The following is an 18127-nucleotide window of genomic DNA, read 5'->3' as shown; positions in this document are numbered from 1 at the left end:
ATACGCATTTTTGGAGGAAGCAGTGTCGGGGCAAGGTCTTTCGGTTCCCAAACTGCCCCCCCCCCCCCCAGCATAAGAAAAAAAGCGACCAGTCCCTCTGTAAAGAGTCCTGCATTGATTATCAGCACAGAGCTCAGGGCAACATGCCACTTACCACCGTCACCTACTGCCAGATGCCATGTGTCATTTGCCACCGTCACCTGCTGCCAGATGCAACATATCACTTGCCACTGTCATCTGCTGCCAGTTGCCACATGTCATTCACCACCGTCACCTAATGCTGACGATCTTTTGATTGTGTGGACAGGGTCTAGAGATGAACTGTTGGGGTTTCTCGATGCCTTTAACATCAATGATTTCAATTTGAAATTTACACACATTTAATGCTGTTGAAATCGCATTTCTGGATTTGTTAATCTGTATTGATGAAAATGGCTACATCACTACTGATTTATATTGTAAGCCTACCTTGGGTAATACTATCTTGCATGCCCAAAGTTCTCACCCTGTTCCTCTCATCAGAAGCATATCTGAACAAGATTTATTTTGTCAGTCTCATCTTTTAAGATCAAAACTATATGACAGGGGATATTCTAGAACAGTGATGGCGAACCTTGGCACTCCAGATGTTTTGGAACTACATTTCCCATGATGCTCATGCACTCATAAGTGTAACTGAGCATCATGGGAAATGTAGTTCCAAAACATCTGGGGTGCCAAGGTTCGCCATCACTGTTCTAGAACTTTGTTGAGGAAAGCCTTCAATAAAGCTAGAATAAGACGCAGAGCTGAACTTCTATTCAAAGAAACTTCTAAAACCGAAACGCAGTAAAATTCATCACTCATTTTTCAGCTCATGAACGTTGTTTATGCTCTCTGATTTCTAATAACTGGCATCTTTTGACCAAAGATTATACTCTGGCCAAATACCTGCGTTCTACCCCGCAGTTGGTGTTTAGGAGGGCGACCTCACTGCGTGATACTTTGACTAGCAGTCATCACCAACCTAATTCGGAGACCTTACCTCGCTCCTGTAAGGGAACCTACCGCTGTGGTGGATGTAGTCGCTGTCTATGGATCTGTGAGGGTGCTGGCATATATCCACCTAATAGCCAATGGTTCCAATTGAGACAATACGCTGATTGTGCTACTCGTCGAGTGATTTATTTGAAGACTTGAAGACAATGCCATGCATTTTACATAGGCAAGACCATTCGTGAGCTCGGATTAAAGATGAGGGATCATCTCTAGGAGGAGATGGAGGTAAAATTGTGACACCAGTCACCCGACACACATCACAGATTTGATAATTCAGTGATTTCATTTTTTGTATTGGAAGTTGTCTCCCCTAATCCTAGGGGTGGCGACAGGGACAATGCTATCTTAGAGCCCGTTCACACTGCTGAGCCCATAGCGTCGGCGGTAAAACTCTGCTATTTTTAGCAGCATTTTACCGCTGGATTTGGAGCGCATTTCGGCTGCTAGCGGGGCGCTTTTACCCCCCGCTAGCTGCCGAGAAAGAGTTAAAACCACCCACAATACACCACAGTAGCAGCATTTTGCTGGTGGTAATGCAGCACTGCCCCATTAATTTCAATGGGGAGCAGCGGTTGAGAAGCACTGATCCAAAGAAGCTGCTGGCAGGACTTTTCCTGACGTCCTGCCAGTGCACTGGGGCTTTCACACTGGAATGAATGGTGCAGCAGTTTGAGAGCGGATTGCAGGTGCTATTTCCAATGCTATAGCGCCTGAAAAACGCCCTCGTGTGAAAGGGCTCTTAAGGGTCAAGATTTACTGGATTGAAAACTCCTACAGACCTTTTTTGTAGGCGTTGATCCCATGGGACCAATTGGTATCCCTTAGGACCTCATGGCACTATTCCTGTCTCTCATTATATAATTTCTAAAATTCTTGTTTGCTTTTTCTGTTCAAAATCCCTATTCTCTTTTCTTTCCATTCTGCCAGTGGTTCTAGCTTTATGGTACCCGAAATATTGGATACTGTGATACTGTAGGGTTTGAACTTTATATAAACATTGGTTATCTGGACACTTTGATATTGAACCGACACAGCTAATACTATCTAATGGATTAATATATATTTTGTATTTTTAGATTAATATAATTCTTTATCCCTCTTTATCCTTCAATTATATTCATTGGTCTTGGATTGGATCCTTGTGAATAGGGGCCAACACTCCCCATGTTCTACCTCCGGTTGTTTTTTGGAGGTCTATTTCTCCTGGGTGAGTGTGTGATTCCCCACCCGCTTGTCTTCTGTGTTAGATACACTAGATGGCGCACACAGATATCAGACTTGTAGATGGGCCGAAGCTTTTGTTTTTTGTGTATCACAGTTACAAATTGTCCTGCCGTACTGCACATGTACACATGCAGTCTGGAGTCGTATCCATTGATGTCATATTGGCACACGCTAATGACATCTTAATGGATAGGGATAAAATGTATCTTATGGTATTTAAGGGGAACTGATTTTTCAGATGTTCCCTGTGGCAGTTTGCATGGCGGTGGAAAAACATTCTGTGGAGTTGATGGACTGGTATATGTCTTGTTATATGCACTGGTATGATCCTTATGTTGTGTCCCTATATGAATCACTTCTAATGATATGTTTGTCCACAGATTCTGGTGGATTTGGTGTTTGTCTGAGATCCTGTTTAATATCTCATTGTGAACATTCCTTGAAGCCTGGATCCCTATTGAGTATATCCAATTCGCTTGAAGTGATCCTGACATTAGACCTTGATATATCTCAGATAGGTTTCTTTTGAAACACATGACACATGTCACTTACCACTGTCACCTCCTGTCAGATGGCAGATGTCACTTACCACTGTCACCTGCTGCCAGATGTTACTTACCGCTGTCACCTCCTGCCAGATGCCACGTGTCACTTACCACTGTCACCTCCTGCCAGATGCCACGTGTCCCTTACCATTGTCACCTCCTGCCAGATGCCACATGTCCCTTACCACTGTCACCTCCTGTCAGATGCCAGATGTCACTTACCACTGTCACCTCCTGCCAGATGTCACTTACCACTGTCACCTCCTGCCAGATGCCATGTGTCACTTACCACATCATCTCCTGCCTGATGCCATGTGTCAATTACCACCGTCACCTCCTGCCAGATGGCACGTGTCACTTACCACCGCCACCTCCTGCCAGATGCCACGTGTCACTTACCATTGTCACCTTCTGCTAGATGCAGCATGTCATTTGCCATCCATAGCCTGTCTCTCTCTCTCTCCCCTTCTTTTCAGAATGCTGGGGGCTGCAGTTTCCCTCTTAGGATTGCAATGGGCCAGTCCTCGGCACTACATATCCCATGATCCTCCTTTGTGCTCCTTTTTTGATTTGTTTTCTTCTGCCCAATACTGCTGAGTACAGCTGCATGAGAAGGGGGGAAAGAAGATCCTATAGGTGCTCTCTCTTCATAGAGACACAGCTACTCTCCCCGCTGCTGACCAAAGGAGGGAGTGGGAATGGGCTGAAAACAGCAACTCCTGACAGTGGAAGCGCGAGGGGGGGGGAGGGTGGCAGCATAGTTTCTCCTCCTCGCACCTGCTCGCCGATCCTATCATTTGCCAGTGGGAAGAGGGTCCACGGCAACTGGGCTTCGGGGCCCCTCCCCCTCTTTTAAATTGATTATTAAAACTCATTAGGCCTCATGCACACTGAAGGATTTGGCCATCTCTCCTAGACACCTTTCCTCCTGGCAGCGGTATTTTGGCATAAAAAAATTATTGATTCTTGTAAATGCATTAGGGTGCAGTTAGGTGCCTCAAGCATGTGGGCATTAATTCATTTCATCTGCCAGAAAATAACAATTTATTCTGCCCATTAATGCACATTTACATGAGTTTACATGCATCAAGTATTTTTTATGCCACAATGCTGCTGTTTCTTGGTGTGCTGGCAGTGGGGTTTTTTTTCTGCCTCTAAACACCCCTGCCTCTGGACCCCTTTAAGACCCCTTTCACACTAGGGCGCTTTGCAGGTGCTAAAAATAGCGCCTGCAAAGCACCCTGAAAGAGCCGCTGCTGTGTCTCAAGTGTGAAAGCTCCGAGGGCTTTCACACTGGAGCAGTGCACTGGCAGGAAGGTAAAAAAAGTCCTGCTAGCAGCATCTTTGGAGCGGTAAAGGAGTGGTGTGTACCCCGCTCCTTCACCTCTCCTGCCCTTTGATATCAATGGGGCAGTGCGGCTATACCGCCAGCATAGCGCTGCTGCAGCAGCGGTGGTTTTAACCCTTTCTTGCCCACTAGCGGGGGGTAAAAGCGCCCCGCTATCGGCTGAATTTTTATACAATGACGCCGCCTCTGCCCCAGTGTGAAAGAGGTCTTAATGCCTATGTGTGCATGGACACATAGGCTAACATGCAGGGTGTTTACAGGCACAACAAAAAAAAAGCCAGACGCCCCTTAGAGCAGTGTTAAAAACATACAGTGTGCATAGGGCTTATAGTATTAATAATATGCACTTTAGGCAGTGACTTGAAGTCAAGAACTAAAAGACACAAAAGGGGTCATTTACTATAATTAGCGATAATTACTGCAAATTAGCACTAATACGGTATTCATTATAGCGCTTGTAAAAAAATACTCCCAAAATCAAATTGACTATAGTTCCCTTAAAACAAATAGCACCCAAACCCTTACTGTGCTAAAACCTGGAGTAGTGCACATGGAAATAATGTCTAGAGCATTATATATTTGCCTAAATGGTACTGAAATATGCGGTATATTATTTAAAGATAATCTGCTTTTAAACTGTGAAAAAGTGATTTCTACACCGAAATATCTTTAAAAGTCTGAGAAGAGATAAATTCCCTGGTTTTGTACAACTAGGTGCCAACACAACTGAGCATGCTCAGACCTGCAAATAGCTCTTATTTTAGCTCCAATGTCTTTTTTACAAGGCGCTATAGTAAATACCAAAATGAGCGCTTTGTTAAAGATAATTTTTTGGGTGTGAAAATCTGCGCTATTATAGTCCAATGCAAGCTTTAGCCATTGATTCTAATGGTACAATTGTAACTTCCCTAAATAAATCCTTTTAATGTTGAGATGAAATGTATCTTTCTCTGAAATAAATTTTCCTTTGCAACATTGTTGCTTCTACTTCAACTATTTGGTTTTTAAAGACCCTTTCACACGGATGGACCGTTGAGGTCCGCCTGTCAATTTTTGAGGCGGACCTGGATGGGCGCTCCATGCAGGTCTGTGGAGCGACGGATGTCAGCGGTGACCATGTCTGCTGACATTCGATCTGCTAAAATCAGACGTATGGCGATACATCTGTCCTGGCGGATCGGATGAGATCTGATGAAAACGGACATGCTGTCTGTTTTCGTCTGATCCCTCCATAGGAATCAGCAGCGCTCTGACAGACCCCTCCCCCCTCAGTTAGCAGAGATGGACCTGTCATCTGCCGGCTCAGTGGAGATCAATGGAGCGATCTCTTGCTGAGCTGGTAGACTCTGCTGAGTGGATCCGCTTCATGTGAATGGGGCCTCACAACAATCTTTACCCAAACTGACACAGGTGTTTTTACAAAGCACAAACAATAGCATTGCTGATGCAAATTTAAAATGAGTCACAATTTTTTGTGCTTTTTATTATTTCCAAATAATCATAATTTGAGCCCAAAAAATGTGTACCAACATCAGAAATCAAAATGTAATTCCCCAAAATTTAAAGGGTAATATCACTATTCTACACTGACCCACAAAGAACCATCAAATATCACAGAATAAATCAAGAACAATAACTCTTGAGTAATGAAATTCCACCACCTGTATGTTCAAAGAAATGCAGTATTCATGTGTATCTATGTGTAGGCAGTTTTCGCATATGGCAGCTCTGTGGTTTAGACGTTAGAACTTCTGCTTAGCATCCCTGAGTGTCTGGGTTCAAATCCTGTGTTACTATATACTATAAATACTATAGCTGGTTGCTAACCGGGAGACGGGAAGCCAGCCGCTGCGTCCTTAACAACCAATGAGTCATCAGCAGTCAGCGGCTTCCCTACTGAAAGTAAAATAAAAAATGCCAGCCAAAAAAATTGCAAAAAAAACTGCATGGAGCACCCTAGGTCTATACCAGACCCTTCGGGTCTAGCATGGATTCGGAGGGGACCCCCTCATGCCAAAATTTTCAAAAAAAATGGCGTAGGGGTCCCCCCAGGTCTATACCAGGCCCTTTGAGTCTAGTATGGACCCGAAGGGAACCCTCCCACGCCAAAAGTAAAAAAAATCCCCCCAAAATCCATACCAGACCCTTATCCGAACATGCAACTTGGCAGGCTGCAGGAAAAGAGGGGGGGCGAGAGTGCGCCCTCTCCTGAACTGTACCGGGCCATATGTCCTCAACATGCAGAGGGTACTTTGGGGTCTCCCCCAAAACACCGTGTCCCCATGCTGATGGGGACAAGGGCCTCATCCCCACAACCCTTGCCACTGGTTGTGGGGTCTGTGGTCTTATCGGAAGCTCCCTTTAACAAGGGGGCCCCCCCAGATCCCGGCCCCCCCATGTGAATGGGTAGGGGTACATTGTATCCCTACCCATTCACCAAAAAGACCCTTGTCCCCATCAACATAGACGAAGCGGGGGAAGAAGAAGCCAGAGGAAGATGGAGAAGACTGAAGGAAGAAGTGGAGGAAGACCGGAGGAAGAAGTTGGGAAAGAAGACATTTTTTGTAAAAGAATTGTCAAAAACTGGCTATTGTCTTTTGTCACAGTTCACAAATTTTTTAGGTGAATGGGTAGGGGTAAAATGTACCCCATACCCATTCCCATGGGGGGGGTCGCTTCCAGATTTCGATAAGCCCCCCGCCCACAGACCCCCACAACCACTGCGCAAGGGTTGCGGGATGAGACCTCAAAGCACCCCCCCCTTGTTGAGGGCATGTGGCCTGGTATGGTTCAGGAGGGTGGGGTGCTCGCTTGTCCCCTCCCTTTCCTGACCTACCAAGTTGCGTGCTTGGATAAGGGTCTGGTATGGATTTTGACGTGGAGTTCCCCTTAACATCCATACCAAACTCGAAGGACCTGGTATGGACTGGTGGGGGGAACTTACGCAGTTTTAATTTTTTTATTTTTACTCTATATTCCCGGGAACCAGCAATTCATTACAGCCACGAGGAATTTTAGATTACATTTTTTCCTTTACAAATTTAATTTTGCTGCGGTACTGTTATAAACATGGAAAGATGCGTTATTTTACAGGTATACTATAGACACCCCCCCCCCCCCCCCGGCACGATATTTAAAGGAATTTTACATTTTTATTGTTTCACTTTAAGCATTATTAAAATCACTGCTGCTGAAAAAATGGCCGATTTAAAAACATTTTTTCCAATTGATACATGTTCCCTGGGGTAGGACCCAGGTCCCCATACACTTTTTATGGCAAAGAACTTGCATATAAGCCTTCAGTGAGAACTTTGGCTTTTACAGGTTCGAGCCCCATTGACTTCCACTATTCCCGCATATGTGATCTGACAGGCATGTTCGCCAGCAATAGTGCTGCTTTCCATTTGCATTAGCACCCAGTTTCTGAGAATTGAAGTCTTAATTGGCCTCAGGGCCGTCTTTAATATTGACTGGACCTGGGACAAACATTTTCTTGGGCCCCCTCTTCCATACAATTCCGCTCTCCTAATGCTTTGAGACATACAATAAATAGCAGCTAAACTCAAGATAAGTTTACTGATTCAGATCAGGCTGGGATTGTGATTGGTTGCCAGAGGTTACAGTGCATCATTACCGTTCACTGACTGGCTGCTATAGGTTACAGCACACATTATGGTTCACTGTTATTTTTTAGAGGTTACAGCACATGACTTCTGCTTGTTGATTGGTTGCTAGAGATAACTGTACATCAATGCTGCTCACTAATTGAATGCTAGAGGTTATTGAACATCTATACCACTCGCCAATTGGTTGTTAGAGGTTACTGCACATTATTACTGCTCACTAATCGGTTGCAAGAGGTTAGTGCACAGCATTACTGCTCACTGATTGGTTTCTAAAGGTTACAGCACATAATCTCCTCACTGCCTGCCTGCATATTCACATGAACCAAAATTCAGGGTGCTGTGGTGCTATGTTATTTTGAAGAAGGGTTCCACCTCCAATTTGCTTACTTTTGCAGAACATGATGTTAGGCTTAATGACCACAATTGTAGGCAGAACTTTCAAGCATGCTCCTTTACCTCCCCAGTAGGCAGCATTCAGTAGAAGTGATGGTGGATGTGACCTCAGGGGGACATGACATACATGTGAACGCCGCCTCTATTTAAATATCAATGCCGCGGTCCATGACTATTTACATGTCAATGCAGGTTATTTACATGTAAACACAGGATCTGCAGGTGAGTTATCTATACATGGCAATAGGGCAGAGCTGGGCAGCAGCAGCAGAAGTTTACACTGAGATATCGGGACACAGCACAGGTCTAAAACTTTAAGGGATAAGGGAATTTAAACTGGGATATTTGGCAAGTATGAGGGAGCTGCTTTGGGCCCCACAACAATGATGGGGTCCAGGGCAGCTGCCCCTTTTGTCCTGCCTTAAAAACAGTCCTGATTGGCCTTAATTGGGCGCTATTTTCTGGGACTGCAGGATAATTTATCGGTGCTATAGTAAAAGATCCCCGAAGCCTAGTGTAGATATCATAAATGGACAGTAGATGGCAGCAGAGTACTAATCAGTATTAAAAAATGTGGAAAAAGAATACCTTATGTTAAAAAAAAATATATATATATATATATATACAGTATATTTAAAAAGAGTAAGCCTTTACATTTGTGTATAATTGTGAGGGACTATACGAAAATCCAAAACATTTTTATTCTTCATTTAAACCTTTCAGGCCATGTTATGTAAAGTAGAAAAACAAGTTTTGACACTGATAACATTTAGGGAACCTCTCTGATTTAGTCAAAGTGTTTGGGACAGCTCAGATATCAAACACAAAATGTCCAGTTGTTTCTTGCTTATAGTCCCAAGACCTTTGTTCTCCAAGCCATTTGTGCTCCCCCAGTCTGCATAGGTCTAACTGTATGGCTCACATATAATAGGCCATGTGGGCATTTTAAACAATATACCACAAGCCTAATTGAAGAAGTTATGAATAGCTGTATTTTATAAAAGGTTCCTGCTTGTCCCAAGAAAGACGTTTGACCATGATTAATGAACTGGCAAATTAAGCATCATGTTTAGGAAGGTAAATAAATCCTTCTGGAAGTTGTTTTTTGTATTTGAGATTTTGTGTTGTGCAATATAGATTAAAATATACAGTTTCTATCCTTTCACAATACTGTTTTAGGTTTCTCAGGGAGGACTTTCTTAAAGAGGAAGCAGACTTCCATCTTTAAATTTTACTTATAGGTAAGCCTATAATATTTTGAACAGCTAATTTATCTAAGAGAAATCTCCAAAACATGGCCTGTTGGGGGTACTTGGGGACTGAGGTTGAGAACCACTGCTCCAGACCACACTACCGTATCTTCTTGCATCTGTGGTGACTTTTTAATTCTTTATCTTTGTGGTGAATGTAGGTTCAAAGCTTATGAAACAATATAGATCCAAATGGACATTAGTCTCTATATAGACACTGCATGCTCTGTGTCTAGTCTATCAGTGCAGGATCCTCACATGGACATTTTTATAGTGTTTTTTTTTTCCTTTTATATAAAGGTTAGCCTTTGCAGTGGCAGAACAATACTCTGTGACCAAAGTATATACAATATGCACTGGGGCATTTGTTTGTAGTAGTGGAGTTTTTTTTAGTAATTACAGTGCTTTGGCTATTAAGATTTTTCTATATACAGACCCTTTCCACATCTGGTTGAGTCCATAACTAGTATTTATATTCTTAGGTGGTTCATGTTGTTATGACTAGGGACTCCCAGAGCACCTTTCTTTTAGGATATGGCGAGTGGGGCCTTGGGGCTATCCTTTGTTGTTTTTCAAGCGTCCATGTGCATGAGGCCTAATTGACTGCATGCTTCTGGGGATGGTACTTAAAAACTAGCCTAAAACTAAATTTTTGAGATATTTAGTACAGCCTTGATTAACTTCTCATATGCTTTTTTCTCTGACATTTGTCTAAAAGAATATCAATTTGTACAGTGTGGTCGTCATCCTTTGTACAGTTATATTTCAATCTATGAAACTGATTTCAGATGACAACTTGTTGAAGTGTTTTTAAAATGAATTTACAAAATAATACAGCCAAAGGAATCTGAGAATAAATCAAGATCTAGGATAACACCCAAATGTATGTTCCATAATATGTGTAAATTGTGTTGAATAAGGATTATCATTGTAGTATGATTTGAAAGCAGTAACACTTTGTAAAGACCAATTCCAACTGATGCCAGTCATCAATGTAACAACCATAGAATAGTGGATGTTTTGAAAAATGTTTTTTAAATATTTTGGGCCTCTCAGAAATCTATGTGAAAGTTTTCATAGCATTAAAAATATTGGATGAACCCCCTTACACTGCTATACCCTTTCAAGCAAACTTTGCAATAAATAATGGGGATCTTTAGTTCACACACACTGCAATACACATTTAGGCCAGGGCCATCTTTAATGCAGGGCAAAAGGGGCAGCTGCCCTGGGCCTTGTCATTGTCAGGGGGCCCGCCCAAAGCAGCTGCCCACTGCCCACAAATTGGGGTCCGATCATAACGCCACCGAGTATAGAAATACATTGCTGCTGCTCTGACCCAGCCCCATGCAGTCTGTATGCTCAAAGCTTAGACTGGAGTAGAAGCTCTGAGAGCCCACCGCCTTCGGAACTCTTCGAGTCCCACCCTTAGACCTTGGCAAGCCCTGCCTCTGGACCCCTGAGACCCCCGAACCTTGATGTCTGAGGGCCCCCGCACCTGGACCCCTGAGAGAACCGTCCCTGAATCAATGAGAGCAGGTGGTGAGCCTGGCTGGCTAGGTAGGTCCTTCTCCCTATAGACTGCTTGTTGACTGTTATCCTAGCCCTGACCTGTTTATGAACAGTATAGCTGTACACTGCTGATAGGTAAAATTTTAAAATGGTTACTTAGTTGATCACCTCCTGTACTCTGGTCTCTGGTTATCTCCTGTATTAGATCTGCAGTCTCTGGTTATCTCCTGCATTAGATCCGCAGTCCCTGGTTATCTGCTGTATTAGATCCGCAGTCTCTGGTTATCTCCTGTACTAGAGCCGCAGTCTCTGGTTATCTCCTGTACTAGATTTGCAGTCTCTGATTATCTCCTGTACTAGATTTGCAGTCTCTGGTTATCTCCTGTACTAGATTTGCATTCTCTGGTTATCTCCTCTCCTGTACTAGATTTGCAGTCTCTGGTTATCTCCTGTATTAGATTGCAGTCTCTGGTTATCTCCTGCATTAGATCCGCAGCCTCTGGTTATCTCCTGTATTAGATTGCAGTCTCTGGTTATCTCCTGCATTAGATCCACAGTCTCTGGTTATCTCCTATACTAGATCCGTGGTCTCTGGTTATCTCCTGCGGTAAAAGCAATTTGTAAATTAAGAATAGATGTGTTCAAGGGTGAATTTTGTATATGTCACTAAGAATTTGGCTAGTAGTGGATAAAGTGATCAGTTGAAAAAAAATAATGAATGACAATGAGAGCTTCATGCAGTATGGATATATAAAGAGAGTTTTTTTTCCTATGAGGAAATCACTGTATCACATGATTAAAGGCATCAGCAATGGAGCCACATGATGTCTTCACAACTGGAAATTGGAGATTGGCCATCTTTACATATCCTCTCCATAGATGTCCATGCTTAAGGGGGCAATATGCCTGTTATTTAAAAAAACGACCCTATCTAGTGCACTGGATGATTTAGTGCACTTATTTTGTGAGTTATTTTTTAATCTTCTGGTAAATAAAGCTTTTTAATGGGCTCATACTACACCATGCATTGAGAATTTTATTTTCTATCTTTCCTGCTGAAAGGGATGGTTCTTGAGGTGCAGAGTAGAGTGAGACCTGTCTTATATGCTCTGGGAGAATTTCTGCAGTGACTTGACCCAGGTGTTTGGGGAAACTAAGCTTCGGTTGACCTTACCATTGTGTGGGATGACCATTGAGGTAAGAGGCAGTAGTGACAGGTGGTGGGACATTTTTTGCACATTTTTTGGAGCATGTATGTAAAAACACATTGTTTAAATTGTGCAACTACACAGTTTTAAAGTGGATGTAAACCAGATGAAATCATAAAATCTGACCTATTCACACATATCTGTAGTGTCACACGGTAGCACTGACACCATACCAGCACCGTGGTAGAGAGCACTGACACCAGCACCGTGATAGAGAGCACTAAGACCACACCAGCACCGAGATAGAGGGCATTGGGACCACACCAGCTCCGAGATAGAGAGCACAGAGACTACACGAACACCGAGATAGAGAGCACTGAGACCACACTAGCACCGAGATAGAGAGCACAGACACCACACCAGCACTGTGATAGAGAGCACTGACACCACCACCATGATAGAGAGCACTGAGGCCACACCAGCACCGAGATAGAGAGCACTGACACCAGCACCGTGATAGAGAGCACTGAGACCACACCAGCACTGAGATAGAGAGCACTGAGACCACACCAGCACTGAGATAGAGAGCACTGAGACCACACCAGCACTGAGATAGAGAGCACTGAGACCACACCAGCACCGAGATAGAGAGCACTGACACCACACCAGCACCGTGATAGAGAGCACTGACACCAGCACCGAGATAGAGAGAGAGCACTGACACCAGCACCGAGATAGAGAGCACTGAAAGCAGCACTGATACCAGCAACTTGCTGCGGGACCCAAAAATATGACACCGCTCAACCTCTTCAAACAGGAGGGTACGGGCATATAGTACGGTGTGCTTTTTTTGTACAAGGAAGTGAGCCAAATGTAGAAAAAAGGTCCGTGTGCTCGATTAAATAAATCGTTTAGAGAGTTATGCATATACATGGTCTACTGGTCACATGTGTTGAATTCCTCAGAGATCCATGCCTCATTCATTTTTATAAATGTGAGGTAGTCAACACTGTCGTGGGCTAGGCGAGTGCGCTTATCGGTCACAATCCCCCCTGCTGCGCTGAACGTCCTTTCGGACAGGACACTGGATGAGGGGCAAGCCAACAGTTCCATTGCAAATTGGGCAAGCTCTGGCCAGAGGTGAAGCCTGCCCACCCAGTAGTCCAGGGGTTCATCACTCCTCAGAGCGTCCACATCGGCCGTTAACCCGATGTAGTCAGACACCTGTCGGTCTAGGCGTTCCCTGATGCTGGATCCGGATGACACCTGTCGATGGGTCGGCTGAAAGAATGACCTCATATTAGAAGTCACCAACACATCTTCAAACCGCCCTCTTCTTGCAGGCGCTGTTGGATTGGTACCCGCAACTCTTTCTCTAGGAGTGGAAATTCCTCCTCTGCCAGCGCATGCAAAAGCAGAATGCAGCAGTTGTCGAAGCAAGGTCTGTAAGTGCTCCATTCTGACAGCCCTCTGTGATGGTGGTAACATTTCCGCCATTTTGTGTTTGTACCGGGGGTCTAAGTACATTGCCACCCAGTACTGGTCCTTGACCTTTATGCTTTTTATACGGGGTCCCCGTTAAAACACTGGAGCATGAAGGCCCCCATTTGCACTAAACTGGAAGCAGTGTGGTGGGCTGGCTCCTGCTCATCATCCAAGATAATGTCGTCCTCCTCTCCCCATCCACGCACAACAACAGGGATCCCAGAAATGTTTAAAGCATGCTCTTCTTGCTCCTCCTCATCCGCCCCGGCACCATCCTCCTCTGACTCCTCTTCAGACTCCTGTTGTTGACTTGTCTCAGATAGAGTAGCCCCCCCTGGGAATTCATCCAGCATTGCGACTTCCTCATCTTCCTGCTCCTGCTTCTCCACGGCTTGATCAATGACACGACACAATGCATGCTCCATAAAATAGGCATAAGGTACGATGTCACTGATGGCGCCATGGCTGCGACTGACCAGTTTAGTGATCTCATCAAATGGCCACAGAAGTCTGCATGCAACGCGTATGAGCAGCCACTGGCGCGGTGAAAAAACCAAGCTCCCCAGAACCTGTTCTGCCGCAGAGTTCATACAGGTAGTCATTAACTGAACGTTTCTGCTGGAACAGCCTATCAAGCATATATGTCAGGGAACTCACCGTACGTATGCCCGTCCCCGTATAGCAGCAGTTCCCGTTCGTTCCAGGCGCCATGCGCGGTGTCTCCGTCAGAGGCGTACGAGTTCCAGGACGAACGGACGTATGCTAAACCGAACACGTGGATGTACGCCAATCCGAACACGCGAAAACACCCGCGCAAACTGAGCGGATGTACGTCTTCACGCACGGACGGCCACTTCCACCAATCCTGGCTCACTTCCCTCTATATAAACAGGGTCCTGGCCTGACACCAGTGCTGGATCGTCTTCAGCTGTTCCTGTAAGACCTGATCGTTGCTCCTGTGACCTTGCTCCTGAGACCTCGCTCCTGTGACCTTGCTCCTGTGATCTTTCTCCTGTGATCCTTGTTCCTGTGAACCGTTCCTGATACCCACTCTTGGATTCCCCGTGTTGCTATCTCCTGGACTACCTCTGACCCCGGCTTGGACTTTCAACTTTGGCTTGTCTCCTGATTCTGTACCTCGTTTGCTTGCACGTTACCAGACCCCTTGCTTGTTCCTGATTACGCACCTGTCTCTTGTTATTGTACCGCATTGCCTGCCAGTTGCCGATCCTGCCTGTTCCTGACACGTAGTGCTCCCTGCACACCTGCTGATCTTCCGGTGCCTACCTACGTAACCAGTCTACACCTCTTCTACCGTGAGGACCCAGCATCTCCAAGGCCTTCTACTTCCATCTGCAGGCACCTGCACCCTTTCGTGTCCTCACGCTCCCTGTTCCCATCTCCAGGGGCGTGGTGACCGGAACCGTGCGAGAGGCCACCCTCAGCAGTCTGACTCCGCTGTAAGGTACGTGACAGTACGATCCAGCCAACATGGAGTCAGACAGGGGGGCCTCACCTTTGGAAGCTTTGTGCCAACAGATCTCTGCCCTTACCCAAGCAGTTCAAGGCCTGCAAGACGGTTACCATCAACTCGAGCAGAGGGTGGAGTCATTAACTCCAAACACTACTGCCTCCCAAGGGGCTACAGCATCTCGGTCCGCCGGTCCGGCAACTCCAGCATCCATGCCTGCAATAGTGGTGCCATCCCCGGAGCCTCGAGTTCCTACCCCAGAGCGGTTTTCCGGAGATCGCAGCAAATTCCGTGCTTTTCGTAATGCATGCCAATTATACTTCCTGCTACAGCCTCGCACCTTCTCCTTGGAAAGCACAAAAGTTGGGTTCATCGTCTCCTTGCTTCTGGGGGAACCTCAGACCTGGGCCCATCGCCTCTTGGAACAGGCCAGCCCTCTACTTGACACTACGGACTCTTTTCTGAATGAGATGGCTAAATTATACGACGATCCTCAGCGTGCCACCACTGCTGAGGCCAGTCTCCATGCTCTGCGACAGGGTCGCAGACCTGTAGAGGATTACGTGATGGACTTTAGGCGGTGGAGTTCTGACACTCAATGGAACGACGCCGCCCTACGTTACCAATTCCGCATTGGACTGTCCGAACCATTAAAGGACGAATTAGCCCGCATCGAAGCTCCCAGTTCTTTGGAAGACCTCATACAGGTATCAATCCAAATTGACCGCCGTCTTAGGGAACGGAGAGCTGAAAGAGTTGGTCAGTTTCGCCCCACTTGGATGTTACCCAAGGTTCAGAATTATCCTCCTACCTCCACACCTGCTCCCATCTCCGAAGCTCCAGAGCCAATGCAACTAGGATTACTTCGCTCACCATTGTCTTCTGAGGAGAAGCTACGCCGGCACCAGAACAACCTTTGCCTCTACTGTGGGGAAGCTGGTCACTATGCGAATACATGTCCAAATAAAATTCGTAAGTTCAAAGACTCACCTCTTGTATCCAATGCATTACCTCTGACGAAATCAATTCATATAGCTGTTCCCTTTTCCTTACAGCTTCCAGGAGGAACACTCCAGGTCCAAGCTATAATTGATTTGGGCGCCTGTAGTTGCTTCATTGACCATACTCTCGTTCTGCAACACAACATTCCATTGGCACTCAAGCAACGCCAACTTTCTATACGGTTAGCAGATGGATCCAACATCAGATCAGGTCCCATTACCCATGAGACTCAACCACTGCTCGCCAACATTCTATCCGGTCACCAAGAATTAATCTGCTTGGATGTCATTTCTTCACCACTCTTCCCAATCATTTTGGGAATGCCATGGTTACAAGCCCATAATCCCCAAATAAACTGGATAACCGGTGAGGTAGTGTTTCGGTCCACTTATTGCCTCCAAAATTGTGTCAGGACCTCAAACCACCTGGTTCCGGTCATTGCCTGTTCGGGTCCTACATCTGAGCTCCAGGGGTTGGTCCCAACCACATACCACAAATTCCTGGACGTGTTTGACAAAAGAAAGGCGGACACACTACCTCCTCATCGGGTCTACGATTGCCCAATCGAGTTATTGCCTGGAGCCGAAATTCCATTCGGGAGGATATTCCCTCTATCGGAACCTGAACTCCTGGTCCTCAAAGAATACATCGATGAGAACCTCAAGAAAGGATTTATCCGACATTCATCTTCTCCAGCCAGTGCTGGAATATTTTTCGTTGAAAAAAAGGACCATTCGCTCCGCCCATGTGTGGATTACAGGGATTTAAATAAAGTGACGATTAAAAATCGCTACACCCTTCCATTAATTCCAGAATTATTCCAGAGACTTCGATCAGCCAAAATATTTACAAAGCTGGATTTACGAGGGGCCTATAACCTAATCAGAATCCGTAAGGGGGACGAATGGAAAACGGCTTTTCTGACACGTTTTGGCCACTTTGAGTATCTGGTCATGCCATTTGGACACTGCAACGCCCCAGCCACTTTTCAACATTTTGTTAATGACATTTTCAGGGACTTTTTGGATTTATTTGTAATTGTTTATTTGGATGATATTTTGGTATTTTCAGACTCTCTAGAAACCCATCGTGACCATGTGAAACAAGTTCTCCTGAGATTAAGGCAACATGGGCTCTACGCCAAGGCCGAGAAGTGCGAATTCGAACGGCAGACCATTCACTTCCTGGGTCTGGTAATATCAACAGAGGGAATAGAGATGGGTCCTCAAAAGGTTTCAGCCATTTTATCCTGGCCACCTCCAACTGATAAAAAAGGGGTACAGCGCTTCACTGGATTCTCTAATTTTTACAGGAAGTTTATCAAAAACGTTTCCAGTGTTATAGCCCCCATCACGCAACTCACCAGCAAACAAAACCGTTTTCGATGGTCCATCGAGGCCCAAGCTGCGTTCGATAAACTAAAAGGATTATTCACATTGGCCCCAATACTCAAACACCCTGATCCTGCTCTACCTTACAGTCTGGAAGTGGATGCTTCAGAGAGCGCTGTAGGCGCCATTCTGTCCCAACGCCAAGGGCCTAAATCATTAATGCATCCTGTAGCGTTCTTTTCCAAAAAACTAAATACATCAGAAAGGAACTACGATGTGGGAGATCGGGAACTTCTAGCAATCAAACTGGCTTTAGAAGAATGGCGGTACCTTCTTGAGGGGGCAACGCATCCAGTATTGATTTTTACAGATCATAAAAATTTGGAATATCTCAGAACAGCTAAGCGTCTCAGGCCCCGGCAGGCAAGATGGGCTCTTTTCTTCTCCCGTTTTAATTTTCACATAACCTACAGACCAGGATCCAAGAACAGTAAACCCGACGCATTATCCCGCATGTTCTCTGAAACTGAAGCCTCATCCCCTCCAGACACTATTTTGCAAGCTGGAAACTTCCTATTAACACAAACCAGTTTTCTATCACAGGTTCGGCAGTCGTCTCGAGGTGCATCAGTCCCTCCAGATATGAACCTCCAAGAAAAAGATGGTCTTTTCTGGCGAGGAAGCAAATTATTCATCCCTCAAAACCTTCGCACCTCCGTTCTACAGGTTTGTCATGACTATCCCCTGGCGGGTC

Source organism: Lithobates pipiens, unplaced genomic scaffold (assembly GCF_037356315.1).
Source record: "Lithobates pipiens isolate NorthernLeopardFrog02 unplaced genomic scaffold, aLitPip1_a1.2 Scaffold_1, whole genome shotgun sequence".
NCBI classification, from domain to species: domain Eukaryota; kingdom Metazoa; phylum Chordata; class Amphibia; order Anura; family Ranidae; genus Lithobates; species Lithobates pipiens.
This window is presented reverse-complemented; position numbering follows the sequence as displayed.